The 19,665-nt window shown below is 39.0% G+C and overlaps 1 protein-coding gene across 14 annotated transcripts in view; it reads left to right on the top strand.

The window, feature by feature from the left end:
- Positions 1-19,665, top strand: part of eya1 (EYA transcriptional coactivator and phosphatase 1) — an 85,316-nt gene that overhangs the window by 19,400 nt on the left and 46,251 nt on the right. For 6 of the 14 annotated variants that reach the window (XM_036125804.1, XM_036125803.1, XM_036125802.1 and 3 more), the window contains exon 1: positions 15,363-15,688. The exons of 1 other annotated variant lie outside the window; for it this stretch is intronic. The gene's annotated coding sequence lies outside the window, so the exon portion shown is untranslated. Of the gene's footprint in view, positions 1-15,359; positions 15,689-19,665 lie in introns of those variants that run through there. 7 more of the 14 variants (XM_036125801.1, XM_036125795.1, XM_036125796.1 and 4 more) reach the window with 4 other exon arrangements.

Genomic DNA, 19,665 nt, shown 5'->3' with positions numbered 1-19,665 from the left:
ACTAATGGTAACAACACATAATAAAACCAATATGTGAAAATGTATTCTGATTTAAATAAATTATATGCTAAGTTTTTGAAAAAAACTTGTGAAGAAAATCACATGCTATGATAACAACACAGAAAAGTTAGACAACAATCTATGAAATGATTTACTTTTAATTAAATCAAAGGGGCAAAAATTATTCCATCTAGTGGTAAAATAATAATATAATATCGATTATCACAATTAGAATAATGTTAGCTTAAATTTGTTTTCTATGTACAGCCTTAGACTCAACACCTGTTAAATTACAGGAAACACAAGCTCAGAAAAAGCTAACTTTAGACGGTTAATTAGTCATGTTATCTGTGTGGGTAACTAGCCTGCAGTCAGCTGCATCACAGCCAACTGTCATTTTAAAACATCTTTATCCTGATTACAGTAATGGATGAGCATCTATTTGTTTCCACTCTCTGACTATTGATGTTTTTTTTTTTCCAACTGGACATATTTACAGAGAACCAATTTTTTTCTATTTTGTAAGAGAGGGAAAGTGTAGTATTCACCGTTCAGCCAATCAAAAAACAATGCACAGCAGCAATTAGGGGAGGGAATGTAGTGTATTACATTATGCTCCATGCAACTGTACAAAACCCTGTCCCTATGTTTTTTTTCCTCTATTTCATAAAAATAGTGGCATGAAACTCCAGCTCTTAAAGGCCGTTGTCCTGTAACTTTTTAATTTGTCCGTGGTACGGCACAAATCAGATGGCGGAACTACGTCCTCAGCATGCAGTTGTGTTCCAAAGAGTCCAGCTAATGATCCTTCAACAGACACATCTGAAGTTTGCAGCACATAGGCCATTAAGACGCTTTATTAACTTTTTTAAAACCTTGATACCAGTACTTTATTAATGCCTGATCTTGTAAGATTTCAATATCCACACAATTGGCAAAAAGAATCCTTACAATACTGAAACAAAATAACTATAGGTGCACTGATTAAGCTGTTATGGGCCAATACTAATTAAAACTAACATTTTTCTTTATGGGTGGATATGTCCGTTCCCATTTCAGCTAAGAGTTATTTTCTTCCTAAGGACTATAATACGCAGGCATTGACCTTACAAGTAGAATATTTCCATAGTGTTTAATCCAAATGAAAAGTCAAATTTCTTCCTCCCTATTACAAGATACTTCATGTCCCACACCTTTACCTATTTTTCCCCCTACTAAACTCAAAATGTAGTGCATCTGAGAACATGTTTTTTGCAGTATAAACCAGAAATATCTGTGTGCAGTTCTAACACGTTTAATGAGCAGCCCAAAAAAAAGGGATTCATATTTTACCAGCTGGTCGGTGCCCAGGGTTGAGCAATGCCACAGTGGTCAGATTCGATCTCGGCAGGTTGATTGGAGCATCCCCAAACACAACCTCAACTGGATTTTTGTAAGTAATTATAAGCCGCTGACAGATTTCAGGAAAAGAAACAAACAGAGCTAACAGGCTCTTTGTCCTTTCTTCCATTCTTTCCATTGAGAGCAGTTTAAGGTGCCAGAGCTGTAAACCCAGTGAATGAACAAACCTCTCAATTACCCCTTGCCAACCCTGTGACAGTTCCCTTTGAGAACGAAAGGTCTTGTAAATGCTATGACCAGTTTTACCTGTTCTGCATCCAAATACACTCTATTCTTCCACCTAGTTTCAGTGGTAACATTTTTTTTGGCCTCTAAAAAGTTACTTCTCCAGTAAGTGAAATGAGTGAATGCTGTTTGTTTCAATGGAAGTTTGCTGAGCTATTTCTGGGCCTGCCTAGCAGATAGACATAAGCCCAGAAAGCTTTACTAATATTCATATAGTCAAAGAAGACAACATTTCTTCTGTTGCGGTTAAGTCAACTAGATGTTTTTTTTTTTTTTTTTAGAAATACAACACCTGCTGTTTTGAACATAAAGTCACAAAGTCAGAAGGATAAGAACATCACAGTCGATTACACAATTTCCCATTCTGTGCTTCATGCTTATCAATGTAGAAATGGATCCTTGTAACAAATGCAATGTTTATTTTGGAGTAAGAGACAGTTCCCAGCACAAGCAGACTTTTGTTGTTGTTGCTTCATTTTTTATTTTAACAAAGTCCTGCTGGTTTTAATGACTCAGGGACATATCATAAGAGTTCCCTGGAGGTTTTGCACATCTCTGTCTTTCTGTCTCTCTGTCTCTCTGTCTCTCTCTCTCTCTCTCTCTCTCTCTCTCTCTCTCTACCCCTCAGGCGACAGTCAGTTTTATAATGAGAACTAATCTGTTTTTATCAGATCATAAAATATGTAAACGTAATCAGCCAGAACGGGGATGTTCTCTGCAAGGTCATGGATTGTTCTTCTGGAGTGCTTTCAGGATTGAATGCCTTTTCCTAATCTGGGTTTTAACAGTCTTAGAAAAGTCTTGAATCTAATGATCTCAATTGTAAGGCCTTACAAAGTTTTAAATATGCCATATTTTCTCTACTAGGTCTAACTTTTGGTTATTTCTTGAATTTGTAAGTAAATAGCTTTCTTTTTTATTTTCGAGAAATATGCTTTTAGTATCCATCGGTAACATGATTTGTAGCTATAGCTGAGGATTCTAAGTGTTATTAAACTGTGCAAAGACTAGAAAAAAAACACAGAAACACTAGAAATGACACAGGGAATCAACAAAACCAGTCAAAAGGAAATTACTCCTGGATATTCAGCCGTTCTTAAAAACCATCAAATATTATTCTGGAGCTGTCTCACTAGCTTAAAACAACTGTATTCATTGTGGAAAAAAAATTATATTTAGTGTGATTTGGCCTAAATGCACGGATGCTATTAGCGGGCGACTGTGGCTTGATGGGTTCAGTAGTCGTCTGGCAATAAGAAGGTTGTGGGTTCAATTCCAGCTTCCCCTTGCCACATGTCAATGTGCCCCTGAGCAAGACCCTTAACCCCAGATTGCTCTCCAGGCGCCGCACATGGCAGCCCACTGCTCCCCAAGGGTGATGGGTTCAAAGCAGAGAACAATTTTCGTTGTACTGCATGTTTCAATGACAATAAAGATTATATTACTATTTAACCAAAGGCAATTCCTAATATCTGTCGCAAAGCTTAAAATTTACAGTCCGAAAAAAAAGTACTCAAGGCAAGTGTTTATCTTCAATTTAATTGTAATTATCCTACAAGGGGTGTTAAAATGTACATAGTGAGACTTGCAGCAATACTGTTATTTCAGGATAATTCCATTTATTTGCTTAAATTTGCATTAATTATTGTAGTCGCAAAATATCAGGATCCTGGTGCTCCATAGAGGAGTGCTGTAGCTGCAGTGGAAGCTTACCAATGACATGTGGCCTGAACACACCTGCGAGGATTAGTCACCCGAGAATTTGAAGAGGTGGCAACACTGGCCTCTAGCCAAAGCAACAATCTAATCACACCCACACTGAACTGGCAGCTTTCCATGTAATTTTACAAGTCTATATTGATCTTGGTTGTGCAGCTGGTGTGCACATCCTGTCCAGCCACTGCTCTGGCTGCAACCAAAATGATCTCCCCAAATGGCAAAAAATAAACACATGATTTACACTTATTAGTGCAGTAGGATGATCAGGCCACTTTAACTTACGGGTTTGCTGGGCTCCCGGCTGTGGAGTAGCACATACACACACACACACACACGAACACACACACACACACACACACACACACACCTCCAAATTGCACATAGGTTGGCTGACTGCATTTATAACTACACTCTGAAAGCCTCACAAGTTCCCTCAAAGTACCTTTCAAGTTGTCAAAGAGAAGTGGGAGGATGAGAACAAGAAAGATGAGTTGGAAGAAGACAAAAAAAGAAAATAAGACAAAAAAAGACAGAAGAGGGGCAAGATACAGTCCCTAGCGCTTTATCGCAATTAAATATTATAATTTTACAAAAGTCACGGTGCAACTCTTAACAACAGCTTTGGGTTTCAGAGCCTTGGTGAGACTAGCTCAAAATGATCAATGAAACATGCAAAATTAATAATTGGTATTTTTTTTACACATGCACAAATTTTAGATTTTGTGTCAATGATTTATTTTACTGTGATTGCAGGGATAAGATTAAAACCAATGCTACAATGGTAGGTTTTCTGTTGCACAAATCCCTTCACCTGTGTTATCTGCTGCTTCTAAAAATCCTCTCCGTACTTTCAGTTCCACAGTGAGGTTGAAAAAGATGGTGAAAGAGCAGAATTCTCATATATTTATTTGGAAAATCTCCAGAATGTAAGCAAAGTTCTTGGTGTGCATGTGATACCTGTTAAGGTAAAAGTGTGATAACAGGCCAGAAGAAGCACTAGTGAAAAGCCTATTTGTGAGTACAAAGAGCAAAGTAGCGCCATTACGACATTTATTCTTCCATGTTAGTAAGATCTTACTGAATATACGCAAAAAACAAAATGTCAAGTCCTTGTAGTGTTTAAAAGAAGTTTAAGGACTAAAATAGCGAGATACAAAAGAACAATTTGAGTATATGCACTTAATTCCTCAATTCAAGTAGTAAAAACCTTTGTCTTAAGTAAACCAAGTAAATTGGATACAACAAAACACTGCTTTAAATAAGGGCTCTAAAATGCTTAGTCACTTCCCTGTTGTTGCAACTTGCTCTAAACAAAATTTTTTTTTTTCCAAATTAGCAGGAAAAACTAAGCTTTTGTACTGAGGGAAGACTTTTCAGCATCTGTTTAAAAGAATTATGCAGATTTTCCTTTTAGTTATTATTATTATTATTATTATTATTATTATTATTATTATTATTATTATTATTATTATTATTATTATTATTATTATAGTGTTGTAAACTAATTAAACCAAGAAAATGTACCTTAGGGATGACAGTGTTTTTTTTTCTCAAATCAGTTCTTCAGAGCAGATATTTCCCCACAAGAACAAAGACTAAGTGTTCGGTAAAGAGTTCATTGCAAATTCCATTTCCTCCAAGGGGAAGTCACCTTTTAGCAGGGAAACTACAGCTACAAACACCTCAAGAGGAAACAAACATTGCATATCGTTATGTTCTATCAGTGTGCCTCACAATGATGTGTTTGTAAAGAATGTGCTGCATCAGGAAGCCTCCTGTGTCAGTGCAGAGGCAGCACTAGTTTTTTTTAACAAATTTCTAGGAAAATGGGAGTATTTTTTTCTTTGCTTTTGGTTTTGCTCACTTTTACCTCAATTGACACAGTCTTGGTTATTTTTTCATATTCAAATTAACTTGGACACCACTTCCTGTCTACTTGATATCGATAGGAAAAACAGCGAACGAAAGGCTGTCTTCCTTGGTCATTATGACTGCAGTAAAAAGTAACAGGCACACACATGGACGTCACCAGGAGCTCTACTCTCTTTTAAGGTATTACCATGCCCCCAAACATGTTTCTTTATCAAATTGTTGAGGCCGAAAATCCAAAAAAAAAAAAGCTTTAAAGTACAAAACATAAATAAATCCTAAGAAAGGGTTTTCAGAGTCAGGTAATCTAAAGCAGATTTATGCTTCCATATAGAGATGACGCCATAGCATCTGTTGCTATAGAATCTGGAAGCTTGTCAATCTTAATTGTCGTAGACAGAAAATTGATTGTTTTCTTGACAAAAAAGCGCTTTTCACCCAGAGTATGTCAAATGGATGTGTAGCAGCTTGTTCATGGCACAAAAAGGATATAGTGATCTCTTTTCCTTCAGCGATCATTATCACAGACGAAGCATGTGAGCTCAACCACACAAAAAAATTGTCTTTTTGTTGAAAATAATTTTTTGCCCAATGACTATTTAACAATTGGATGTTGTTGGATTTATGGAAGTATGAACCCTTAACTTAGGCAAAAGAACAAAATACGATGCCTCGGTTTTGGAACAGTATCTCGATCAGGGAGTTAATAGCCAGATTACCATAAGTTTATAAAGTTTATTGGGTTTTCTTTTTTACTAGGCTTTACTAGGCTGTCTGGGTATTTGAGCTTGCTTCCCAACAACCACGTGTAGAGTTAGCTTAAAGTGTCTTCTCGGGCCCTAACAACATGTAGCTTTGTTGAAGCAAATCACAAATAGACTTATACAGTCTGAATGGCATGATGGATGGTATCCTTGGAGTAACATTTTGACAGCTCCATCACTATAGCGCAGCTGTACCCTTATGAGCAAACAATAGGATTGGTTATGTGGAGAAAATTTGCAAGAATCATTGCACAACACAATTCTGACAACACAGTTGCTAGTTTAAAATGGAGCATTGATGCCTGTGTGCATCAGAGTCGCAGTGCTAGTCAGAACAGGAGCATAAACTGTAATGTCTACCCAAGTTATACCAAAAGTGTAAATTACAAGCGCTTGGGTAAGGTATTTATTTGTTAAGACTCCAACCTAACGCTCCCTGTCAACATTTGCCTGATTTTCTCACCAGGTAAATTTTGCTACTCTTCATCTTCAGGTGCTTGAGTTAGGTGTGCCAATTGTGATAATAAGTTTTCTGCTGCCTTCTCAACTGTCTTGTTTTTTTTTCTACTACACTTTTTTACTCATACCCGCTGTGAGCTAGGAGCCCATGTTTGAGATGGTAAAGTTACAAAAATGATGTAGAAATGGGGCTTAAGCGGAAATTCAATTGAAGAACTCAATTGCCTACCTCCATCAATCAGAGACTCAGTTCAAAGCTAATCAGCTTTGAACTGCTCCTCCCTCCACGAAGCCAATCAGCATCCTGGGTTCATATTAAAAGAACTTCAAATCCACGTCTCAGCCTTCTACTCAGCAAACAAGCAGTGGCTGCGCAATGTCTGATTTGGACTCTGATGACTTGATTTAACCCACCTCCATCCCCTTCTCCACCATGGTAGCACAGCTCCGTCTGGCTTCCTATGGTCCTCCTTCAACCTCGTCCCTATCAGAATATAATTCCTCCCGGACTCTTACGGAATTCCCTGTCACATCTCAATCGGTCCGGCAGAGGACCGCCATGTTGAGCCTGGTTCTGCCAGAGGATTCTTCCCAAAGGGGAGTTTTTCCTCTCCACAGTCGCTTCATGCTTGCTCATGCAAACCTGTGTTTATCCAAGTTGGACATCTATCTTTCGGGTCCCCGAGTGAAGCATTGGTATCAGCTCACGCAGTCTACTGGATCCCACCAATTCAGCTGAAGTAGATCATCTCGCAAACCAGCCTCTATGGACTAAACCACCTTCATCTATCTCCACTACACCACCAGTTTCAGGTCTGGGGGGGAACATCCCTATTCTCATACACCTGCTTATGCATGTTGAAGTATAATCCAGCGTGAAAGTTTCCTGCCGAGGTCTGAGCACCAAAGTCTTAAAATATTGTATCAATAAATTCTTCTAATTGTCTCTTCTTTCCGTGTGAGTTTTTCAGATTGAATTGATCATATCTTTAACTCTGTCAGACCTAATTTAAGTATCTTTGCCATTTTTGAATGTAAAGTGAATTATGAAGTCCTTTCAGCTTCATCCATGAGGGGTAAAAAGTCCTACCTCCTTTAAGGTTTTGATGCTTAGCATGTTTGCTGAAGTAGTTTGAAGTAAATGACTAATGTTCAAATAATCAACACGTCCATTATTTTTTTTTAAATCTGCACATGCATGAAGTAGTGTCAATAGCTGAGCCCAGCTGTTAAGTCTGTAGCTCTACTGAAATCTGGTGTCTAGTGGCACTGCCTATTCATCAAGCTGTGCTCACTTCCACTTGCTTCTTGTGGACAAATGTGGATGGAAGTTAAATATAAATTATCTTCCAGTTTTGCTGTGTCTGTATCATTTTGTTGAGTTAGATAGCAGGCTGGTAATGTTCCTGGCTTAGAAATTCTGAAAGCACACAACAATGCTGTCAGCGAGACAAAACTCCCAGCTTGCCCCGCACTACCTCTGTAGTCACCGAGGAGAACGGCGCAGACCCAGTCTAAGTGTCTTTCATCTGGCCAATTCAGACAGACGTTTGACCCCAGACATTTGCCTAATGTGTTTTTGTTATGTGGACTCCTGGCTTCACAAATGTCACAGCGCCGGGACTAGTGGGGGTTTGGGTAAGTGAGTCAGAGAAGGGAGACACGGAGTCAGCCCGAGGGAGGGGGATTGCAAGGCCACAGTTATGTGTATAACCTCTGCGTTTTGCACTCTAACCTACTGGGAGTTGGTGGTGTGCTGAACATAAGTTCTACTGATGACTCCGGCCTGGACTCGCTGCAAGCCGCCTGATCAGCGGCCTGGCTCCCGTCGCTCCGCTGACCTGGGCAGCTGTGGAGGAGCCTGGGAGTGCCACATTTCTGGACGCCTGGGCTGCACCAGTGAGAGGCCAGTCTCAGACAGTTGGGGCGACCCTGACAAATGCTGCCATTAGAGGTGGTGTTGAAAATTTATTACCAAACATATTGGTATTATAGGCTGCAGCTGATTTTGATTTAGTGGTGTTCCTGCTGAGGTTCTGTCTTCAAACCAGAATGTCAGATTACCACTAAACAGTATTCGCTTACAGCCATTTTGCATTATACTTTTAAAACATCCAGGGATGTTTGATCGGCTTGTGAGGGAAGATTACTTGCTTCCTCTTTGTATACTCAAAATAAGCATTGGCAAAAATAGGTAACATTAAACCTTGTTATACTGTAACTCTTATGAAGCTTTAAAAATACATGCTAGTTCTTTCTTTCTTTCTTTCTTTTTTTCTTTCTTTCTTTCTTTCTTTCTTTCTTCCTTGTCCGTCTGGAATATCCCATTCAGATACAATATATTTTCTGTCAGAGAATCCTGGGCCAGAAAAGCTGTAAAATAATTATAGAAATTAAGCATTAATTTGAACATAGGAAAGTAAACTCAAACAACAACCTCATATTTTTTTTTTTTATTCTGCTAATAAAAACTGTTATGAAATGCACTTTACCTTTTATGCTGGTTTTAAAAACATTAAGCCTGAAATTATTTCAACATCTTATATCTGGTCTGTTTAAGCCCAGCATCTTATAGGATGATCAGTTACTAAAATAGATTTTGAACATTCATAAAGCCTCGCATTTGAGTATTTTTAATAATATTATTCTTATTTGATATGCTGAGCTCTGATCAGAGCCAATTCCTGACTCATTTATTGGCGCATCTCTACAAATTGATGCTTTTTTTTTTTTAAGATATATGTTTTAAATCTGAATATTTGCAAAAACTGGGGTCTATTATTCTGTTGATTTTATTGCTAAATCATTAGAAATTTACACAAAAAACACGTCTTGATAAAGTAATATTACTGAAAAGGATGTCAGTGTGCTCGAGCTAAATCTAAATGACATAATCTAATTATCTTATTTGTATCAATTTACTGTTATTAATGGCTTTCGTTTGGATATATGTTGGTTGTGAAATGCCTTCAGTGGTACTTTGCCTCAGAAAGGTCCCGTTCTGAGTAATAGGTCTCCAAAGTGTGCTTGTTTTGCTCTTTTAGGGCCACTGGAGAGCAATAAAGTTTCTGTCTGAGGATTTTCGAGGTCCTCGTAGACTTTCCCCAGGTGTGCTCCGCTGGTCGTAAAGCACGCTCTCCTCACATGGCATATTCATAGACAAATGTGTCCACAGAGAATTTTAACTATTGGTTTGTATTCACTGTAGCAACAGCAAAATATAGTAATCCCTTTTGATAACTGACTGAGCAAGAGTTCAAATTGATACAATTGAAATAGTTTATGAGAAAAGTGGCTTATTTCATCCAATTCAAAATATGTTGTGCTTGTTTTGTTTGGACCTGTAAATGCTACAACAGAAAGGCCACTCTGTTATTTAGAGTTTTTGGCGTTCCAAGAGGTTAACCATGTTCTTTGTTCTGTGGGGGAAAACTCCGGTGTATTTCCATGTTGAGGTATGCTGTGTTTACTTTCATCTCTGCTCCTTAGAGAAAGCAAGCCAACCTGATGTTTGTTTACGAAGCGTTCAGCCTTCATTCAGAACTTTCATTCACCACTTGAAAGCACTCCGCTCGCTACTAATTTACCTTAAGGGACTTCAAAATTATCTGTCTGCGCTGTCGAAATCTTTTTTTGTGGTCGCAGCCTGTCATCCTGAAAGGCTTCCTTTGGAGTTTAATGAAAGCTTCCTCGATGGGTGAATTTTCCAATGTGTATACTGTGCTGAAAGGCATTTTTATATATCACAGTAAGTTGGTTTTGATCCTCAAAGTGGTGCTGCTTTCAGTTCGTTTTGCCGTGCTGTGCCTTAGTTGTCATAATGGCCTCTTCAAAAACGAGCTCGTTTTCTGGAAAAGCCTCCTGTAGGTGGAACACGCCTTTAGTAGCCGTCATCACTTGTTGCTGGTTAACTGTCACCCGCTTCAGCGCAAAATGACTTCTCAACCTTTTCTCCACTACACTCCTCTTCTGAGGAGATTGCAACGAAGCAAAGGTCATGTCCTTGAGAAATTCATCTCATGGGTTACTAGTATTTACTATTCCTACATTACAGTTCATTTATTACAGTAATATTTACCTTGCAAATCATATCGAAATTGATTTTGAGTACCAGCAAAGATAGCTTAAATGCCACCAGTGGTAGCCGTATCAGAGTTTAAAAACTAGGTAGCTGATGATTAGTAGGGCTGTCTGTGTGGGCAGCCCACCCGCTGCTTCACAGAAATGATGCCCATTGCTTGCATATATGTTTATGTGGACTCGATTAATGTGATGGGTTGCGCCCCTTTAGTTTCCACATCATACCTGCATTGCCTACCAGCGGGATTTGACTTTTTTCTAAGCAAGGCAAAGGTGTAGTAGTCTCCTTTCAGCCAGCTGACCAGCAGTATTCAGCTGTGTTTTTGGTCAGGGGCAGCCCAGCATTGCTCAGTGTTGCATACAGTGGGAGAAATATCTGGTCATCCAAAGTAGTCTGAACCGTAAAAAGTGCATGATTTGAGATTTTAGCTGCTTTGAACCATAAGTTTTAAAAACTTTGCAATACCTTTATACAGAAAACTGTCCAATGCCTGTTTGTCTCGAGGTATTTCAGATTTGGCAGAACAGAGCTCTGTTCGAAACAGAGGAGAACCTTTATTTCAGAATTCACTTGAAAGAGTATTGTATTTCACTTAAGCACTCTTGTTTTGCCCTTTTTTTTAAACAGGAACATCTAGTACCTCAAAGTAAAAGCGCTCTTTAACAAATTGACATCCAGCAAACTTTGTCCCACATGACTCAGAGGCAAGATTTCAAGCTTTGTGAAGGAGGCACATATAATTAAGCTTTGCTCCTTTTTTTTTTTTTTGCGTTTCCTTTTAAGTCAACAGTTGAACACTTCAGCTGCTAATGCCTGTAAAAATATATAAAACTGTTATTTTGTTCAAAGATATCCCAAGGTTCAGATTTCCCTTCTTGGGGGTGAAGGTTCTGAATGCGTAACGCTCTGCTGAGACGCATGTCAGAGAAGGAACTCGATCTCCCCCCCCGATGTGTGACGCTGAATAAACACTGTAGTAGCTCTCCCCAAACAATGTTGCAGCACATGCATATGAAAATATTGCAACTGTGTCACCAGAGTGTGAGCATTTTGTTTCATCTCAACCATTTGATCCCCTGTCACGGCGTCCCTGCCTCCTTCAAACTGTTTATGTATTCCAAGTCAAGATAAGTAAACTCAGTTTATCCACGGGTTAAAACAAAGGGAAAAAAAAAGAAGTTACTTAAAAAGTAGTAGGAGTCAGTTTAAATGTACATTAGCCCTTATCTGAAAAACAGCATCAGCAATTTGGGGCTAGGGCTATTTTCATGTGTGTGAGTAGCTGAGGGGATAACCTATTGGCAGCGGAGGACAGTTCAGATCTCTCTTCACTCTAAATTGCAGACAGGCATCCCTGCAACCCCACATGAAGACCATTGAGTCCCATCAAGATAATCCTTAATAAAGAACGGCTTCACATTTAATCTTAGCTCGCGTCTCAAATTTCTTACTTGATATAGTTTTTGGCAAGTGCAGTTTTAGCGCTTATGTCAACTGAACCGTATCTGTGCATCTTCTGCTAAGCCTCCATTTGGCAGACACGGGGGAATTTAGGTTTTTATTGTGGCACAAACGATTATTTTATTGCTTCCACGAAGGACACATCACAGTTTTAAACCTGTCTAATTCTTCTTGAACATGTGCAAATGTTTAATCCTTGTAAGTCGAGGCAACGGCGATTTGAAGTGTAAGGCTTAATTTGCCCTTTCCACGAGATTGTTTGGGTTTGACAGCCTTTTCATTTGTTTCATCTCCAGTGAAACGGCTGCGATGATTGGAGCTCTTATTCAAAACACACCGCAGAGCACTGCGTTCAGGAGGAAAATCTGAGTTTATTTAAGGCATAAACAATGCTGCATGATTATACCATGCAATTTGAAAATAACTCACTTGCAAAATTTCCATCTAATTTTATACAGCTGCTTATTGACACAGAGAGAGAGTCGCTGCCTTGACGCAGCTATATAAAAGGCATGTGTGCCCAACTGCTATTAGAAATAGAGAGCCCCCCCCCATTATGTTATATTAGTTAATTGAGTTATCACAAGCCAGCTCTATATGCAATGTATTTCATGCTTCAATTGATTGTATAGATCTACCTGTAGGCATTCGGGCTGGATAAAGCATCAGAGTGTGCTTTTCGCGTAGCCGCCATATTGTCACTGTGTTCCAATCAGGAGAGCTGCAGCTCTGATCGGTTTAGTTAATTTCTTTATTGATTTCAGCTGGGTTCCTCATGGCCCCGTTTTGTTTGGCCAGTTGAGTTACTCCAACAACACCTGCCTAACGTATGACTTTTAAAAATCATTATAAATCACACTTGAACGTTGTCTTTCATTAACACATTTTTTTATTCCTTATGGTGAGGTCGGTAAGAGATTCTTTCAGTATGATGATCTTTCTATGCTGCTTCTTTTGTTCAAAAGGCATAAAAGCAGCGGACATTGTTTCATTTGTAAATATATATTTTATATCCCATGTGTACAGGTTTTTCACTCATAGCTAATTTATAACCACTGGATCGGACCAGGCTTGAAGAATTAAAGGTTAAACAAAAAACTTGGACAAAATACAACAATTATTAAGTAATTACAGTAAACTGAAATAGCAAAATTGCAGTCATTGAAAGGTTAATGTGATTTGTACAACCTAAAGTAAAGGGAATAATTAAACAGTTACAATTTTACTGTATTTACACAAAGACTATGAAAGCATTTATAATGATCTAATATTGAATAATTGATCTAATAATTGAAATCCCAGAATCAGTTTTCATTCATTGCGTGATTAAAATTTTAATAAATGAGGATTGCAGTTATGAATTTTGTAAAACACATTTAGTTCAGTTTTATTTTTATGCGTAGACCTCAGCACAAAATCAAATAAACTGCTGAATTGAGTACAATTTCTTAAGTAAATGGACTTATTGCATTGACAAAGACCCTTATCTCAATAGAGTTACACCTGTTTAAAAACAAGCTGATTCTGCTTAATTACTCAGGCAGCCTATCAACAGATATGCTTATGCATCAGTTTTAAAACAACATTCCTTTTTACCAAATGGCATAAAGAAATTTTTTATTTTGACTGTATTGTGATATAACTATGATCGGACTAGAATATATGGAATTAAATGGGAATCTGTTATGACTGGAACGATTTGATTTAATTATATATTTCTGTAAATGCATTGGATATACACGTTAGATTGTGTAAAGTTTCTGTGTAAAGTTTCATTGTATAAATGTTTTATAAATAAATTATATTTGAATTAATAACAGATGGATGGATGGTGCTCCTTTGGTCTCCATTATTTCCAACAACCAAATGAGTCTTTGCTGGCTGTAGGGCACATTTCAACCAGCTGACCAGCAGTACACAGCAACAGGTTGGGGAGAGGCAGCTCCGAATTACTCTCTGCTTCATGCAGCGGGAAAAAACTCCAGTAACTCCGGTGCTTACTCTGACATTACATCTAAAGGTTAAAACCGTAAGGGCTACAGTGTTCTTCATACTCAATTTTTTCCCTAAAGGTTTTTACCACCCTGGTGTAATGGTAATTGAACTATGTCTAACTAATTTAAATGGTTCTTTAAAATAATCATTTATTGAACCGCTCTGGTTGTGCCTGTTTTAAACAGGAACATCCAATACCTCACACTCAGAACCATGAAAGGGCTTTGATCCGTAAGAAGAGCATGACGAAACATTTCAGCAGTTTTTAAAATGTACCTCGATACCAGAAAACACCTCATCTCTATTACTTATCATAAAGACCTGAGAAGTAGGGAACAGAGATTTGAAAGGAGTCTAGACAGAAACACAGCAGACTATTCTTCCAGCCGTGGGTGTTTTCTCTCTCTCACCACCTCCTTACCATAGTAAATGTATGATTTCCTCTTTCTTCGTAATCATTTGTCAGCATTACAGTTGGTATTTCATCTGCAGTTTTTTTTTTTTTTTTCACGGTGTGGAAATTAAACAAATTCTTAATGGTTCATTGGTATTTTGACCAGCTTATACACACAAATGATATTCTTAGAAATAATGTCATGACATTTCGCAGCTAAATCTGTTCAGGCCTCATCACCGGCTTGAATAAATCACCAGATCCAGCTCATCAGTAGCAGCAGCGCGGCCCTGCGAAGCAGCTTCGCTCAGTTGAAATAATAACCTGGAGCAGACAGAAGGCAATCATTACCTTGCACACAGACGCTGTGCGTATGTGTTGAAGGAGGACTTCCACTAGAGTGCTGCGGAGACGGGCAGAGGCGAGACTCTCGGCCGCTGTTAAACCTCTGGCTCCCCATCACCTATAAGCTAATGACCTAGCCCTCTGCTTGCCCTCTGAAGTCCTTCTGTGACAGAAAGAAATCCATCTTTGACCCTGAGCTCACAAGAGAAAGCAAAAACACACACACACACACATAAAAAAAAGAGATGTGGTTTGCGGTGGGGGAAAAATGAGCATGGCAAAAACAAGAGAGAAAGAGGAGGGGGGGGGGGGGGGGGAGAAGAAAAGTTTGAGCCCTCAGGCTGCGTGAGCAGAGCCTGCTGTTGAGCTTTGTCTTGGTCTGCACTGATACAATCTGGAGAGGACTCTTTTTCTTAAAGCTGGGAGTGAATGACATATGGGCGAGCTTGTGTGCGGCACAACTCCCCCGTGCCTCCTCCAGCCCCAAAGTCTTCCTGTGAGAGCGCCGAGCAACTTTTCAGCTTTTTCAAACAGCAGCAGCAGCGGCAGCCTCCCTCTCCCTCTAACTCATTCACCGCTTTCCACCCTCCCTTCCTCCCTCCCTCCCTACCTTCCTCTCTGTTGCCCTCACACACTCCCTCTCCCTCTTTTTCCCCCCTTCTTCCTCAGACACTCACCAGTCACTGCCCGAAGCAGTAATCGGACAACTCTCGTTCTCAATAAGAGAGTCTCCTGAGATACCGAGCTGGGCTCAATGGGTTCCGACACCTAAAATGAGAAACAAAAAAGGGTAGCGCTGTAGTTTACATTTACCGCGCTGCAGAGTCTACCAGCACTCTGACGGCTGTTTAAGACAGCGCGCTGTCCTCTCTGCTGGACTGCCCGACCCTTTTTTTTTTTTCCAGAAGATTTCTTTTTTAAAGGGGAAGATAAAAAAAGAGGGGATAAACACGCTGGGATTCATCTGTGATTCTAGTGAGTATAACTTTTGTTTCTTTCTCATGTTTAACATATCTAACTGTCCTGTCTTCATTTGGTTTGGCTTTTATCTCCTGACTATTTAATCACTTATTTTGTCACATCAATTATTATTACATCAGGAAATTTCCAATTACTGCACAATTTCATGAAAGGTGTGTTTATATATGCTGCTCATTTTTGGCCAAATCCTATAATAACATTACTGTTTTAAGCCAGATCACAACTATTGAAAGGAATCAAAAACTTTAGAGGTCTTTGGTGATTTTTAATATATTTTCTAACATTGCAATGGTGGTTATTTATTGATAGAACAGTAAATAGGGGGAAAAAAAGATTTCATTTGAACATTTGAAATAGTGCAAGGATGAGTGAAACAAAACCTTTTAAAATGAAAATAATATAAACTGTTTAATTTTACAAAAGGAATCCAACATGATAACACCGAAAAATAATGTTTTCAACTGCATGTGAAATATTTGTTAAAAACTATACAGCGTTTTGCCTGTCATTAATACATGTAGCATAATTGGTTTAAACATTTGAAATAAATTTTTAAAAAGTACTTTTAGATGTGTTGTTAAACATATGTAATATTTATTGCTAAATATTTGAAATGCTAAATTGTTTTAGCAGCTTCAAATTTAAAATCAAAAACGTGTTGTAAATACTTTCCAAAGGAGTTCTCTTTTATCTCGTTTTCTTTTTTTTTTTATGGGGAAGGAAAGCTTGTTTTACGCTGTAGAAGTCCATTTTCTCTGAGCAGAACCAACAAAATGAACAGAGTCAAAGCAGCTGACATCCAATGCCATCTGCTGAGGCCAGGAATGCTGCGGGGAGACCCGAGAGCCTCCGAGCGTCTCGACAGGCCTCGACTCCCGGCTGTGCGGCGTCTCCGCTCGCCATCGTTTCACGTGCAGTGAAGACGATGATGATGATGATGATGATGATGACTCATCCGGCTGTAATCAGCAGCCCTGCTAATTGAGGGATGCTCTGATTTAATGTTCTTGCCTTTGATCCCAGGCTGACAAAAAAAAAAAAAATACAGTTTGTTTATGTAAGTATGTGTGATAGAAAGCTGTCTTTAAGAAGCCGGCCTTTAGTCCTGTCTGCTTTTTTTTTTAAGCGTCTAATTCCTCCTCTTTCTGTGTGTTGATGAAAGAGAGGAAAGGAGAGCTAGGGAGACAACCTGCCTGCAAAGTGTCCCCTGTGCCATGAAGGCAAACATGACAGTGTGTGTGACCGCCTGCTGCTGCTATTCACACACACACAATAACCTTATTTATCCAATTAGCAGATAATGAGCAGGCCGATTTAAAGGCTGTTTACACGGCATATTTGCTTTGCACAGACGGAGATCGGGGTCTCTCTGGCTGGCCGTAGCGCTTCATGCATGTGTAGCTGCAGTGTGCGCCGGTGACGCTGGCATTGTTTGCCTAAGGACTGATGCCTTCCGTGTCGGATGAGTCCAGCCGGCCCGGGCCCTTGGCCTGCAGATTGAAAACGGTGAAAGACACAGAGCGCTAATTGATCCAGCTTCATTCAGAGAGTAGAGAGGTAAGACGGGGAGTTGAAAACAGGGCACAAGAGAAGGAAGAAGGCAGTAGGGACCCTCTATTAAGTAGCCCATGGTAGGTGATTAGTGGGCTCGGGGTGTTTACTAAATACCGTGGGGTGTTGTTTTCTTAACACGCCACTGTTTGGATCTGAAATATGTGGTTGAAAGAGCAGGAAATTAGCTTTCAGATGACTGCCATCGCAGATCCCTAATCACTAATATCCTTTCCTGTGTTTATTTGTAAATATGTGGATGTAAAAATCATTGTAAATTGACCGATTGTCCAATGCAGCACTACATATTTTATTGTGCAAAAACAGAAACTGCTAGTAAATATTTTATACTAGTTTATTTTTTTCCTTATATTTCCTCTAAAAATAAATATAAAAAAATCTGTATTTTATAATCAAAAGAATGAAAGTGTAGGTCAGAAGCGCCACAAGATTTGTCGTTTGAGCTATTTTCAGCTCTGTTTTGTTATATATATAAAAAAGAAAAAAGAAAAAACTCTCCTCGCCCCGCAGTGGCCAGGTGGTAGGCAGGTTGTGATAAAATGTCCACCTTAAATCTCATTTGATAGCCTCTGAAAGGCAGAGCCACCTTCTGGAAATGATTCTGAACGTTGAAGAAGGTGGTATTAACAGATTTAACATAGCTGCAGCGGGAACTGCTGGGGCACAGTGCCAGATTAAATCCAAATTACAGCGACAAATTGCGCATCAACAAGCATCTGCTGAGAATTCTGCTTTTATTCCCACATAAGGAAAAAAAAAATGTTACATTGTTAAATTAGATTTTTTATTTTTTTTTCAAGTTAAACATGTTGGACACATAGTACAAAAAAGTAATGTATTTATATAATGGTCAAATTAAAATTTATTTTCAAATCAAAATAATACGATGCACTTGTAATTGTATATCAGTATGGTTATACAACTTTAATATAACTTGAAATAAAAATCCATTTATTTAATGTTGAATTTTGGCAGTCAATATTATTACGCGTGAAGTCCCAAGTCAGAAGTGAATCACAGCCTTTTGTAAACCGTACCTTATGCCCCTCACATCTGTCTCCAATTGTTGTTCACTACATTCTTCTGCGCGTGGATTTATTTTCCCTCGGCCACCATGCGGACTCAGCTGACCAATTTAACCAGGGATTAGATCTTTTAAAGCTCGATTTTGATAAAAGCATTTTTTTTTGCTATACTTTAACAAACGACTACACATGATCAATGATCGCTATAAAAAAACAACATATGTATAGTGCATTTGAAGCATTTTTTTTTAATCATTAAAAAAAATCCAGTTTAATAAATCCAAAGACTTTTAAAACAGCACCACCCATTCGAATGAGCAGGGCCTCGCATGGACACACGGATCAGGCGCCCTGCGTGTTGTGATGATCTACGTTAAAAGCTTGGCTCCGACTATATTTACCTTCGGCAATGCAGGTCTTGAAATAAGTAAAGCGAAACTAAAAGGCTAGCAAACCACGGTGAATGAAGCTTGTTGTGGCACTTCGTCTTCTTGATGACACTCCTGGCGCTTTATCCAGCCGGTCTTTGTTCTTGCTCGAGGCTTCAAAGACCTGGCAGTTCAGGTTGAAGCAAGATGAACATCAAAGATGCTGAATGCATCCCCCTCTTTTTTTTCTTTAAGTGATAAATATTCCGTGGCCTGTTGTTTTTTATATCTGCGCTCCCCCCTCCTTCGTTTTGCCTTTCCTCATCTCTTCACCTGGCTGATTTCACCTGCTGGCGCTGGTGGAGGACCCAGCAGGGTATTGGCTTTATTGGGCTGCACCGTTCACCACTCTCAATACCACATCAGTCTACCACAGGACTGTGATCGCTGTTAATGTGTGTGTGGCAGAACGTGCTTCTCTTTCGTCTTTAGAGTGTTTAGCTATACGAAACTAACTTAAAAAAAACGATATCAATATTGCTCTATTTTGACTCCCCTCAATAGAGACTGGCGTTTAATGGAAAAATCCACTTCTTATGTTATTTTTCTCTTTTTTTTTTCATTTTTCTTTTTTTCTGTAGAGTGAGAATACAATATAATGGTTATGTGCTGCTGCAGGCTGGGGGGGGAGAGAAGGCAAAATGTAAAGATAGGATGGTATTCATGAAGGCTTTGCCATGGTGTGAAGAGCAAAGCCTGTTTGGAAGAAGAAAAAAAAAAAACTTAAGTCCATGGAGCTCAGGTTACCCTGCCTCGTGTAAACAGAGGGCCATTAAAAAAATGCTGCTAGGATTTGGAAAAAAAAAAAAAAAAGACTTTATATGTCTTTTTTTTTATTTCCCTGAACAGCTGAATACTTTTGACCCTTTTCTGGACCCTCTCTGTCCACGGAGAGTCAGAGCAAAGTCTTATATAGTGCCATAACCGTGCAAGTATATGGCCCCGC

This window comes from Fundulus heteroclitus, chromosome 21 (assembly GCF_011125445.2).
Source record: "Fundulus heteroclitus isolate FHET01 chromosome 21, MU-UCD_Fhet_4.1, whole genome shotgun sequence".
Taxonomy (NCBI): Eukaryota; Metazoa; Chordata; class Actinopteri; order Cyprinodontiformes; family Fundulidae; genus Fundulus; species Fundulus heteroclitus.
Note: the sequence above shows the minus strand (reverse complement) of the source record. Positions and strands in the feature narration are given on the sequence as shown.